This window comes from Alligator mississippiensis, chromosome 4, assembly GCF_030867095.1.
Source record: "Alligator mississippiensis isolate rAllMis1 chromosome 4, rAllMis1, whole genome shotgun sequence".
In the NCBI taxonomy this organism is placed as follows: Eukaryota; Metazoa; Chordata; order Crocodylia; family Alligatoridae; genus Alligator; species Alligator mississippiensis.
In genome coordinates this window covers 111,368,984-111,383,174 of record NC_081827.1, presented here as the reverse complement: position 1 = coordinate 111,383,174, position 14,191 = coordinate 111,368,984, and the positions used below count along the sequence as shown (strand labels likewise).

At 44.1% G+C, this 14,191-nt stretch overlaps 1 protein-coding gene across 2 annotated transcripts in view; it reads left to right on the top strand.

The window, feature by feature from the left end:
- Nucleotides 1-14,191, top strand: part of CHRM2 (cholinergic receptor muscarinic 2) — a 137,415-nt gene that overhangs the window by 1,042 nt on the left and 122,182 nt on the right. The gene's annotated exons all lie outside the window — the stretch shown is intronic.

Genomic DNA, 14,191 nt, shown 5'->3' with positions numbered 1-14,191 from the left:
TGTATAGCGGGGTAAAGGAGCCGCAGTAACCTGAATCCCTCGCAGTTTTCAACCACTAACCACGGGCTTTTATGTAAGTGCTGCATTCTCGCACAGTGGCATGCCCCGAGCCATTTTTCCCCTCCTGTCTAGAGAGGTGACATGTTTAATCGCGACTTCTGCGAAAGATTACCTGGCCCTTCGTGGTCCCGCCTGCCCTTCCTTCGCCCACGGACCTGGCTTCAATAAAGAGGGGATGCAGTGTTTGCGAGGATGCTTTGGGAAAAGCGAGGAATATGTGCGGGGCATTAAGGGAGAAGGGGGAGGCTGGTAGGTGGAGAGAAGCAGAGGTGCGTGCACCTCTGGGTGGAAGGGGCGATCCTGGCCGTGCCCTTGTCTCACATGGGGGGCGAGGGCAGTCCACACTATTGTAGTCAAGCCTGGGAGACGAACTGCAAATTCTCTAGGGCTTGCAGTCAAGCCCTAGAGACCGACCTCTCCTGCATGTCCGTGTGTGTGTGTGTGAGAGAGAGAGAGATCCTGCCAGAGCGCGGGTGTGTGCAGCATGCCTGGAATAAATCGAAGTGCAATAAATGGACCCATGTCATCCAAGTGCAATAAATGAACACATGTCATTCAAGAAGACACGAGCTGGGCACGGGGACGGACGCCCAGGGGCTCCCCCAGCCAGTTTCACTGTCCCCTCTCTGTGCCGAGCTGCCGGCGGGCACCGCACCGCACCGCTGGCTCTGCCCGCTGCCCCGCGGAGGTGGAGGGGCAGAGCCGGCCGCGCGCACGGGTTGATCTGCGGGCTTGCCGGAGCACGCAGATGTTGCCTCTGAAACTTTCAGGTCCTGCCGTGAAAGAGAGCGGGAGGGAAGGGAGGCAGGGCCGAGCTGCCAAGTTGTGGGGCAGGCGAGAGATCTCCTGTGCTCTCACATCAGCGCCCCACCCAACATTGGCTGCTGGGGTTAGTCCAGACTCTCCGCGAGCTCCACCGGGATCCAAGGGGCTGGGGGACTTTAATTCTGCGGATGGTCAGCCCCAGGGTCTCTGCCCTACCTTGGCTCTAACACTGTGGGGAAAGGGGAAAGTGGGGGGGGGGGGAGGGGGGCAAGAAGCAGGACTGGGTGCCCATCCATCATGCACCAGAGGGCAGGAAAATGCCAGAAAAACCACCCATAGCTCATCTCGCCTGCATTCAAACAGCCTGATTGCTATAGCCAGTGCTGCTCCATCTGGGCTTGCCCTCCTTGCACGCCTGTCTTGGCACACGGCAATTACATTTCGGGGGGGGGGGGGGGGGGGAGGATGTATGCCAAGCTCTGGTGATGGGCTCCAGGCTGCTAGCCTCTCAGCAGGGTTCAACCCCTCTGCTCCAAATAGCCATGCCATTCTGGTGGCTACACAGGGTCAGACGTGTCCCTCACCAGAGTGAGGCTCCACACCTGGAAAAGTCCGCTTTAAGATGGCAGTGCTGGGTCCTACCTGCTTGTCTCCCCCTCCCACATATACACATGCCACCTCCCCCAGGTCCCATGCAAGTACCTGCTGTGGAGACCCTTCAGTTTCTCCTCCTCCATCGTTCAAGATCTCACCTCCACCTCCCCCTGCTCAGTTCCATCCTAACCCCCCAGTTGTGCAAAGGCTGCAGCTGTCCTCAGAGGCACAATTCCTGCCAAGTGACTTCCATGGAAGAAAGTGATGGGAAGTGGGATGGGATAGCTTTGATGACTAGCCCCTGCTCCATACTGAAGAGCCCGCTTTGGTAGACTTAAAGGACCTGGATCAGATCAGACACACTCTAGGACCTAGATCCGATCATACACAGGCTGTAGAGCAAACACACTCCTTTCAATCCCAATCAAGCAGTGTTCCACTCAAATGAAATTGCTCCCCAGTCTTTGCCCAACATGGGAGCTTATGGCACTGAGTTCAATGAGGCTTCCTTTGTGGGGGAGGCACATTTTCCAGGTCTGTTTTGTTCCATTCCTTTCACACTAGATCAAAAACAAAGTCTTTCTTGCCTTCCTCCCCTCTCCTCTTTGCTGATTGGGGAAATAACATTTATATCAGCCTGGGGTTAAGCAAGCAGCTCTCCAGGAAGTGGGGAGGGCAGCTTTCCCTGTTTGCAACCCTTCACCCAGAAGGGTGAGGAGCAGGCACCATCCTGCCCTGCCATGGAAGGGTTGTGTCCATGTCAGATCAGATGTTTCCATGTCAGATCAGAGCACATGAGCTTCTCTGGGCAGGAGAGCTGGCATGAAACTGTGAGACAATGGCAAGCCTAAGCCATGCAGGACTGATCCAGTGCTCACTGGAGCCCCTGGCAGATCAGTGGCTTTTGGATGGGACCCCTGAAGAGGGGGAGAAGCAAGGGCTGTCTAAGGTGGGTTTGCCCCTGACTTGCTGGGCTCAAGGTTCACCTGCCCCAGAGATCACCTGGCAGAGATCTCTCTGGAGTATCCCCCACCCTGTGCCTTCCCCCTTGCTTATTTAGACTCCTGATTTCTTTTCACTTTGGCTCTGTTTCCCTCCTTCCCCCTTCCCCTCAATACTGTGGGTTAACAGGCGTGCTCCTCCTCTCCTGGGACCCTGCCAACATGCCTGGGGCTTGACACCCATGCATCCAGAAGAGCTGGGCCCTTTCCCTTCCCTCCACCCCTCAGCTTTGCTTGACAGCTACCTGGAGGCTCTGCATTGCAGTCATCAATTAGCTTGCTCCATTAGCATTCAAGGCAGGGAGGGTTCAAGTTTGGGTTGCCCCCTTGCTGGTTGTGGGGGAGGAAAGAAGGGCAACCAATGCCTCTACCCTTTGCCTGCTTCCTTCTGTTCAGTGCCAGTCACACTGAACCCCTCATGCCAAGAAATGTTGCCCCTGCACAGGTGGTGAGAGACCTAAACCCAGTGTGGATGCAGAAGCATGTCTGCTGGAGGGGCTTTCAGGGGAGAGCAGTTCTACCTAAGGAGAGATAACCCATGCCCTCTTGCTCTGCGAGAGCCAGTATTTGAGAACTGCAAGCACGTTTGCCCCCTTTTCCTCCTTCCCTCACCCCCAGCTCCCCTTCCCTTCTGTTTTTCACAGGGCTGGGGCAGCCTGTGGACCTCTTTACTCCTGGAAGTACCTGAGTCACTCCATCCTGGTTATCTTTGCTGTTCAGATCCTCTTTAAAGGGGACTAAAATGAATCCTCTAATGCTACTGATAAACTTCAGGCCACCCACCCACCCAATTCCCTCTTCATTAATATTATGACCTACATATATAATACATTTTTTGGTGCTGTTTCCATAGCAATCCAGCACAGGAAACACAGAAAGATGGGTCATAATGAAACAGATTCCTCCCTCTCTCCCTCTCTTCCCCTACCCCCCATGAAAGCAAGTCCTCTTTGAAGGTGAGTTCAGTTCAGGTGGCAGGAGGTATCCAGGGGGAGAGATTTGTGCTTTGCTGCAGATGCCACAGAACAGTGCCCTCTTGTGCCAGAAAAAAAAGGACATCCCTGGGCAATGGAGAAGAGGCTGTGGTGCAACATTTGAAGGGGAAGGAAGAAGGTATGCAGAATGAGGGTGGGTTGCCTTCACCCAGTATCTTTCCGCCCAGTTGCTTCTTTGCTCTTCAATCTATACTCATTTTAGAAGAAAATGCTGCAAAGGCCAGGTGGAATTCAACTGATTCTACTTCAGAGACCTGAAGGTTAATGAAGCTAGTCCTAAACTGCGTCTAAAATGGCAGAGCAGCAGGTACGAGGTAGATGGAGCTGGGGAGTCCAGACACATTTTTTATTGACCCTTTCTGCATGGCTCCGTTTTTGGCTTCCCAAGTCTCACACCTTCCATGTCTGGCTCCGAGGTGCTGAGGCACACACTAGTACTGACTGAATACTTCTGACAATGCTGGATCAATCATATGGACTTTAAATGAAGCCTTTGTAGACCTGCATGAGTAGGCAACAAACATCAGGTTAAGGGAAGTGTTAAGGACTTAGATATAGCCCAATGAATCACAAATGCTAAAATCAGATGGTAGCCTTTCCAAGCTATATAGAAAATCAAGCCAAATGCACTGTGTCCCTAGGCCCAAGGTTGCAAATCTCCTCTTCCCTCCCTTCCTTTGCACCTGTGGAGAAAACTGTACCTCAGCAACCATTAAAACCATCCACTGCAAGGGATCTGAACTGGCAAAGGCAGCTCACAGTTCTATCTAAGCTCCCATACCTTTCCATAGGCTGGGGCTGCCCAGGGATGTAATACAGGCTATTCTGTCTCAACAAGCTTGGAAGCAGAGCCTGTAGCTCTGGGTACCCAGCGGAACAGGGTTTGTTAAGTGGCCTGTGCCACTGTAGTGTTGCTTGTCAGCCTGGATCCACTGACACAAGCTTGTCAAATCAGGAGGGGAATCAGGGTCAGAATCAGATTAAAAAGTTATTTTTCTAGACACTCTTCTGAGCTCTTTTCCCAGGGACTCTCCCATGTATTGCCCTTGCTCAGTTATAAACCCAAGCAACAGGAAAGCCTTTGACACTGTCTCCCACCCCATTCTCATTAAAAAGCTAGGTGACTGTGGCATTGATGCCTACACAGTCAAATGGGTCGCAAATTGGCTGAAGGCTCGTACTCAGAGCGTGGTGATGGACATGTCGTTTTTGACCTGGAGGGAAGTGGGCAGTGGGGTTCCCCAGGGCTCGGTCCTCGGGCCGGCACTGTTCAATTTCTTTATTAGCGACTTGGACGATGGGTTGAAGAGCAGCCTGTTTAAATTCGCAGATGACACCAAGATTTGGGGTGAGGTGGGCACACTAGAAGGGAAGGACAGATTACAGCAGGACCTGGACAGGTTACAGGATGGGCAAATGAAAATAGGATGGGATTCAATACTGACAAGTGCAGGGTGCTACACTTAGGTAGTAGGAACCAGCAGCATACCTATAGGCTGGGGAATTCCCTTCTCAAAAGCACAGTGGCAGAAAGAGATCTTGGAGTCATTATTGACTCCAAGATGAACATGGGCCGCCAATGCGAGAACCCAGTCAGTAGGGCTAACCAGACCTTGTCATGCATCCACAGACACATCACAAGCAGGGCCATGGAGATGATCCTCCCCCTCTATGTGACACTGGTCAGGCCACAGCTGGAGTACTGCGTCCAGTTCTGGGCGCCACACTTCAGGAGGGATGTGGACAACATGGAGAGGGTCCAAAGGAGGGCCACTCGCGTGATCCGGGGACAGCAGGGCAGACCCTATGAGGAGAGGCTACGGGACCTTAACCTGTTCAGCCTTCACAAGGGAAGGCTGAGGGGGGACCTGGTGGTCATCTATAAACTTACTAGGGGGGACCAGTGGGGTTTGGGAGAGACCTTGTTCCCCCGAGCGGCTCCCGGAGTAACAAGGAATAACAGCCATAAGTTGCTAGAGACTAGGTTTAGACTAGACATCAGGAGGCGCTACTTCACAGTCAGGGCGACTAGGATCTGGAACCAACTTTCAAGGGAAGTAGTGCTGGCTCCTACTTTGGGGGTCTTTAAGAGGAGGCTCAACGTTTACCTGGCTGGGGTCATTTGAGCCCAATTTTCTCTCCTGCCCATGGCAGGGGGTCAGACTAGAAGATCTACAAGGTCCCTTCCGACCCTACATCTATGAATCTATGAATCTATGAACAGTTTGGGATGCAGGAGGTCACAGCTGCTTGAAGCAGACTGCATTTCTTTCACTGTTTTACCATTGCAGAAATATGCCTACTGCTGCCTGTACCCCACACAGACAGCGCTGCATATCAGCTCTGGGTTCAAACAGGGATTTCTCCTTTCACCACTAACCACTGTCATTACCTCCATGGGTAACATGATTTGGAGTACAGAGGGGATAGGTCAGGGTGAACTAAATTTCATCTTTTTTCTGTCAAACACTTTAGACAGCATGCTTGCTAATAAAAGTTATATACACAATGGGTTCTCAGTGATGCATGTGCAGCATATGTTCATTTTCAACAATATGATAAGGGTAAAATAAACCAGATCATTGTTCAGGGCCAGATGGTCAGCATGTCAATGGAACTATGGTGACGCACATCAGCTAAGAATCTTCCCTATGTTTTTTATTCTGGCTGGATGCTGTTCTGAGCGTTGGCTACCTACTACTCTGGGTCAGATCCTGATCTTAATTACACTCCTAAAATTGAGAGATGACTCCACCGACTTCAATGAAATTACTCCTGATTTAAAGTAGTGTCATATTTAGCTCAGAATTTGCCATTAATATTAACAGTCTCCTGAAGAGTTTTAATTACAATTTGCTGGGATTTTGACAACTGCTTACTGATCAGTTCTGGGTAGCCAGCTTTTGTGGTTTGATAATGTAAATTATTAGTGAATGGAGGGTCTTTGGCAATGCAAACTATGGGAAGTTCTGCTAGGGATCAAAGCACTGACCCTGAAGAGCAGCTGCAACTCCTAGCATCTTTCAGTATTTTCCCCTGCCTCTCTGACAAGTAGTGGAAAAAATACAGGAGGTTAAAACTATTGTAGAGACATGGGAGTAAATAATGTGACCTTATAAATATTTCCTGCCTTGAACAACTGTATTTCAGTCACAAGTCATATATTTCTCAGGTCTAAAAGACTAATGAATGCACTTTTCAAGCAATGTAATAGGTTTTCTAAAGTCACTTTCTTTTAATCCATCTATCTCATATTCAATCAGCTAGCTTCCGTAGAAAAATAATGCAAAAAATTGGGGAGTCGGTGATCCGTTTGATCAGAACAACATAACTCTTAAAAACTGAAGTGGTCATGTATATGAAGTGATTCACAAATATCTCCAGGAATAAATGCGGCAAGTTCATTTCACTTGTATTTGCAAGGTTGTGGTATTCATTTTTTGTGAATAGTTGGAGGACCAATGATTTATTCATGAAAATATTCACACTTCTCAAAGTTTCATGAATTTTAGTATGAATAATTAACTGAAAACACGTTATTTGTTATTCACTACTTATTATTCTCCTATTCAAATGGCACCAGTCATCCAGTTAGAGAACCTAGGAACAGAGGAATTACAATGCTAGGTTTAAACTCTGTTTCTTTTAGTCCAGTATCCTGTCTCCAACAGTAGTCCATACCAGAAGCTTCACAGGAGTTCTCAGAAAAACTGCAGTAGCCAGTTGTGCAAGAAGCTTTATGCCTACTTTACACCCCTAGAACATGAAGGTTCATATCTGTTCTAAGGCAAAGCAAAAACTTTTATCTGTTCTAACCTAACTGTAAATATTCTTATTCTCTATATAAGCAGCTAATAATGTTTTGACTTCTGCTAAACTCTTGATCTCAGCGATGTCATATGACAGTGAGTTTAGTAATTACTTTTTTTAAAGAAAAAATATGTATCAATATTATATTTGTTGCCTTTTAAAGTTTCTATTGTCTTATGAGAGAGGCCAAATAGGAGCACTCAATTTGCCTTGTATATCCATTTATTATTTATTTATACCTACAATACCTCTTCTAATCCTCTTTTCTTAACAAAATAGCCCCACTCTTTGCATGGCCTCTTAATTCTTCTATAGTTCCAATTACTTCTCTCCATTTATTCTACTTTTTTTTTGGTGACCAAGTGAATACATTTTGGGTAATAAATTACAACATAATTATACAATGACATCATATTTTCAGTAGTAATCTTCATTTACTTCCTTCTGTATCATATTATTATTAACTACTCCTGTATATTTAGCAGAGCTTTTAACAGAACTGTATACAATGATGCCAAGGTATTTTCTCCTCAGTGATAACAGTTAAAATAGAACCAAGGAACGTGTCTGAATAGTTCACACTATTCCTTCCATATGCATTGTCATACATCACTGAACACTGCATTTCATTTGCTATCACAGTACTCCTTTACCTACCTTGGTCAGTTCCCCCTGAAATACCTCAGCCTTCTCTAGACTTCTTTAACAGCAATATTTGTCAACCTGCAAATGTGCCACCTTAATCTTCTTTGTCTTTTCCAGATTATTAATAGAGAAGCAATGTTAGTTATAATACACAGCCATTGCCCCTCATCCTTAACCTTTTACTATGTAAAAATTGATCATTCGTTTGTAATATTTGCTTTCTCTCACTCAGTTTCTAATTCATGACAATCCTTTACCTGTCACCCCTCAGCTATTTAGTTTCTGTAATAGCTTCTTGAAAGGGACTTTGTCAAAGGCTTCTTGAAAGCCCAAATAAGTTATACAAGCTAATTATGCCTTATCTATTTTTTTCATTGATCTGTTCCAAGAATTATATTGTATACAAGAACCATTTACTTGCAAGTGAAGTAAGTTTCCCTGACCTATGATTCCTAAGCTCACACCAGTGCCTTTCCTAAAGATATGTACAACGGTTGCTGCCTGCCAGTCCCTTCTAAGAGGAATCTGCCCACAGTGAGAGGTTGCATATTTTTGCTATCAACTCAACCACTTCATTTTTAAATGCCTTCCAAACTTGCGGATGTTTAACCATTCAGGCCTTATGACATGTTGCTATTCTGTTTATCAATTTGCCAGCCGTTCCACTTTCAATGCCTCAATATCTGATAGACACATGTCTGTTTTGTTTTGTTTTGTTTTGTTTTGCTTTGTTTTTCACCTGAATAGAACAGGCAAGGCATAGACATCACAGCGACATCTCTTGAGTTGAAGATTGATGTGAATAAATTGTTTGGAGTCTCTGTAGAATCCTGCTCATCCTTACTTGCTCCCCTTACTCCCTGGCAGTCCAGCAGTCCCATTGTTGTTCTTTTCGGGCATTCCTGATTCTAATATACTTAAAAGAAAAAGATGGATTTTTTCCTTCCACATCCCTGTGTATTTGATTTGCTCATCAAACACCTTCCAAATCTTCTTAATTTCCATCCAGTGTTTTTCCTTGCCATCATTTATATTGCTCATTTCTCACTGCACTAAGGATTCATTTTCATTTTCTGGAGGGTACTTGATACTCTTGAACCTTAACATTTAAACACACTGTATTTTTTTTTTTGTTTGTTTTATCCCCACGTTTGCCTTTCTTTTTTCCTTTTGGTTTAGGCAACACATGCCTTCTCTGACTCAGAGACAGTGTGTAGGAAATATCTGCTGTACTGAATCTATGGGCTTTCATTTCCTTTTCCTTGACTCTTGCTCATTACATTTTTTTTCAATCCCCTTTTTTAATTGTAATGTTACAGTGCTCTTGTTTGATATGACTTCTTTTCTCCAGATGTTAAACTTAATGATATTTGTTTCATTATTAGTTAGTAAGTCAATTGTGTTACTTCTTCAAACAACTACCGAAGAGTGCTACTTAAGAGTAAGTTGAGAACTTTCTTTTTTTGTACCCTAGGACTAGCCGTTCCAGAAAGGAACCATCTAGGACAATGATTCTCAACCAGGTGCTGCAACACCCTAGGGTGCCTTGAGATGTTTTCAAAGGTGTCTCCGGATGCCTCACAATGTTAGCATTGTTAAGTGTGCAAGCATGATTCACAGGATAAACCCAGAGGCCATGTCTGGACATGCAAGGGGCAAATTGCCACAGCATACGCCCCTGCAAGTGTTCTTCATTGAGAGACAAATTGTCCCACAATGGGCAAAATGCCTTTGACCAGCTGCTCCCAGCTCTATAGCCAGGTGCATGCATGCCAGTGTATGCTTTTCACACATGCATTGCACCACTTTTGGTGCTGGTTTTTTTTTTCTTTTAATTTTTGCTACTGGGAAATCCAATTTTGGCCCTGCGCCATAAATTTGCAGCTCAGGGCATGTTTTAACATTTTCCAGGTGCAGTTTACAGTACCGCAAAGAGGTTTGCAGTGCCACAAACTGCACATGCCTGCACATCTGGATGCACCCAGAGATTTCAAGTAGTCACTCATAGTAATAAAAACATTCTGACTTGTTGTGGTCTTTCTAAGTTCTCTCCAACAGAATTGCTCTACTACTTGTCTGTAGTCAAAAAATGAGTTATAACTATGGGCTGGCATTTTCCAAAGGGTGCCTGGAGCCTAAAAAGGGTGCCTTAAGTTTAAACAGTTTGAGAACCACTGATCTAAGAAATTACTTTCTTAAGTTTGATGTGATATTTGACCAGTCAATATGCAGGGAGTTGAATCACCCATTATTACTGTTCTATTAGAATTTGTTGCCTCATCGATCTCTCTCAATGCAATGTGTTCAATAGCTTTTTTCTGTACAAGAGTCTGTTATTACCATAGCGCACACATTTCCTTGACAAAGAATTGCGAGTGTTTTATTCAAGCAGTCCATTTTAGTTTTAAAAAAAGAGATGCTCTTGTGTTTAAATCACCTGATTGGAATTCAAGTAATCTCAGTTAAATTCTGACTATGGTAAAAGCTTCCTTGTGTGACCTAGGGCAAGCCATTTGGGGCCTTATCCAAAGCCCATCAAAGTCCATGTAAAGATTCTTATTGATTTTAGTGTGCTTCTGATCACGGGGCAATTTTTTCAAGTTCTTTAGGTTAAATTCCATACTTGTCAAAAAGGAATAGTAAGGCTTCTCTATCTTATATGGATGTTGTGAGGATAAGTTAATTGCAATTTGCCAGGTGTTCAAATACTACAGTGATAGGTACTGCATGAATATCTAAGTAGATAGAATACATTCAAACAAACTACCATGCTTGCTGGGATTTTGGAGATCTGAGCTTTCAGTAAAAGATAATCAGGAGAGTTTCTGTTCCTCCAGAGATAAACTAGCAGCTTAAGATGATCAAAATACCAAATATGCAGAAAGATTACAGATTGAAAATGAAAACTTCTATCCCTTCAAGACTGTGGTAAAAAATGAAAGAAGAAAAGGTTAACAAGGCAAGTTATACACTGAAGACAGCAGATCTTATATTTTGATATGATTCGGAGGAAAGACAGCATTAATTAGCACATAGATTCCTGCATCAATATTACTCTGAACTGGTGTAGTCATCTACATCAGTATAAGGTGGGTGTTAAATAGCAAAGTAAGACCAGCAGAGCCATGTTCTTTCTCAGGTACGTGGCATCACTCAGACAGCACAGAATTGTTGTATTCTGCCCAGAGGTGACTGGTGGTGAATTTCTCTCAGCACAAAGCTGGTGTAAAGCTTGCTGGCATCCTAACTTCCTCCTGTCCCACACCCCATTTCCAATGCAGGGAAGGGAAAGGAAATGTTGGGGCTTTTCAGGGAGTAAGTGTGAAGAGAATAAAGTGGGTGCATGCCATACAGAGTTGCACTACTTCTGTGTCATTAGTATTACATAGCGTTTCTTGGGTCATGAAAGTTTTTTGGGAATATACATACATACATAAACATATACATACATATATACACACATATATATACATACATACATATGTATAGATACATAGATAGATATAATTGGGGTAAGTTAAAGTTGCACCTCACTTACTCTAATTCATGCTAGGCCCAAGTGGCCAGAATGGCAGAACCACATCAAGTGAGAATCCTACCTTTCCTCTTTGTCAAGTACAGCTCTATCATAAGGGGAACTCAGCCCATAGTGTTTAGTATCTCCTTTGCATAGGGGTGAATGATCATAGAAAGTGGAAAGAAATAGTGACCCAGGCCCTTTGTTGGCAGTGTTATCACAGCAAGTGAAGGTAGAATGAGTGCATGAACAATTAATCCTCCAAAGGATTAAGAAACCCTCACTTCAAATCAAGGCAAAAATTAGAAGAAAAGGACTGGTATGGGTGTGTGTGTTGTGGGGGGGGGAAGGTGGGGGGGGTCCCCTTGCTATTCCCCATTCTATGCAGTGGCTAAATTGAAGATTTTGATTTCCACAACTGTTACTGACATCTTTTGCCAGCACTAAATTCACTTTCATGTTTCTAACAGTGAATTCTCCGCCAGTGAAAGCTGTCAGAACATGAGTGACGTGAAAGTGGAGGCCATCACCAAACTGCATTCTATATTTAACCTGAAAAATGTCACACTTCCTTAGACAGTCAAAGGAAGCCCTCACAATGAAACTAGAAACGGGAGGAGGGGGGGGGGATCTCACTTGCAATGTTTCTATCTTCTACCAAAGTGCTTATGCCTTATTTACATAACATATAACTATCGCAATGGGGGAGAAGGAAGATAATAGAAGTTACCCCTTTGCTTTTGACATCCATGATAACCGACACACTTGGTTGTCATTAGATAGAAAGAACATGTGAAGGGCTTGCTGTTAAATTCTCATTAAAATGAGTGTTTGATGTCTGTAAGTAATTTTCCCAGCCTTATCCACTGGGAATAAACTTAGAGGACTTTACTGAAAGGTTTCGACTTCAGAAGCAATTCCTTAAGAGGAACATCCTACCATTATTATTCATTTCATAACTGTGATTTAATGAATGGAAGAAAATAAAAATATTGAAGTAGAAGTAAGCAACTAAAAGCAAAGGAAGATTTGATTCATCCTGTTTGGTAGAAGTGGGTGAATTTTTCACTTTAGGAAAGAGTAAAATGATATGTTTTGAGTGATATGACACACACAAATATAAATTTCCTGGCCTCAAAAGCCCCAAATAAGTAAATACTGTCACTCTTTGCCACCATGACTTTGACAAATAAAGTACCAAATCTAGTATTTTTCTTTAGAAGTTATTACACATTAAGTTATTAGAGGTGGATAAGGAGCCTAAATATCATTACCTCTTTTTTGCTTAAAATACTTGATTAACCCTTTGAATACATGGGTCTGATTCCCAAATTTCCACTGAGACCATCGGCAAGGGGTGTGATCACCCTGTGCCTCTGCAGCCTGTCTATCAAGTGTGGATGACAACATTTTCTTTTCTTTCTTATTGATATCCTGTTTTGCCTATTTAGATTGTAAACTCTTTGGAGCAGTGACTGCAGAACAGAGTTTGCCCGTCCTGGTTGGGGCATCTATAAATAGAGATAAACAACAAAGGAAGTCTGAAACATTTCTGTTTTTGTCCTACACAGAATTTACTTACAGATAAGAGGCCAGAAGCCTTGGTTACCGAAAATGATGCCAATCTTTCCATTCACTTCAGGGGCTGCTAGTTCAGACACATTCTTCACCCCTGAGCAGCATATATAGAGAATGGGCATGCATATTTGTGAGGGTGATGGTGTGTTGCTCTGGCAGTGCTCTTCAGTGGAATTTGCATTGCTTTGGCAGCACATCAGGTACTTACTGTCACCTTTGGGTGGAAGGTCATCAAAGTAAACACAACCTATTTTAAAAACCATTTAATTAACCCCTCAATCTCCAAAAAGGTCCCCTTACAAAAAATACAATGATTCTATATTTATGTATAAAACCAAGTCACTAGAATGGTAGGCAAACCTTTACACCCTTGTGGCATCTTGAAGATTCACTCTGTTGCTGTCCGTTGCTCCAGTACATCAATGTGATCTAGGCAAGTGGACCCCAGAATCCCTGTAGAGTCCCATAACACCTTCCCCCCAGGGTAGCACTGTCTATGGGTCAGTATGGCCAGGGAAGGAGATATGTTCAGAGTCTTGCCTCCTTCTTATGTTTTTATTTTCCCTCCAGCATCCTTCTACCCATGGGAAAGCTAGAATGAGCAGTTTTTTCACCTTAAAAATGGAGGCAGCCTAAGGGCTGCTGTTGTAAGAGAGGTTTCCCCACCTATAAATATCTTCTCTTCTCATCCACAGGGTGTAATGATCCCTTCCTCCTGCTGTTCATTAGTTGACAGGTAGTACTTGGAATCACTCCAAATGATATGGAGCAGGGCAATGTAGGGCTTGTATGCCCCATTTGCTACATAAACTGGCATCAGAATTGGGCTATAGTGTTTTAATCACCCAATCTTAAATGTATAACATCTACTGTATAGAAACCAAACTATAACATGGTGGGTGCTGCCTTTTGAAAATGATCCCTGCTTGTTGGTGCAGTTTTGATTTCTAGGTGGGACACAAGCCATTAAATGGAATTTGTCTGAGCTACCATATGCCAAGGTGAAGAACATTGCTGCTGTGATATTAGGAAAATCCCTGTACCCATGTGAGATTGTTCTGTTCCCTAAATTCATTGCCCTGGAAAGTTATCTGCAGATAGGACCTGAACAGGAAACAGAAAAGCTATTAAATCTATTGAAGTCAAGTTTTTCAAACAAATTTCCCTAAAGTTAGACTTAGTGTTTCATAGTTATGGACATCAGTAAACAGCCTGGCTCTCTAAAA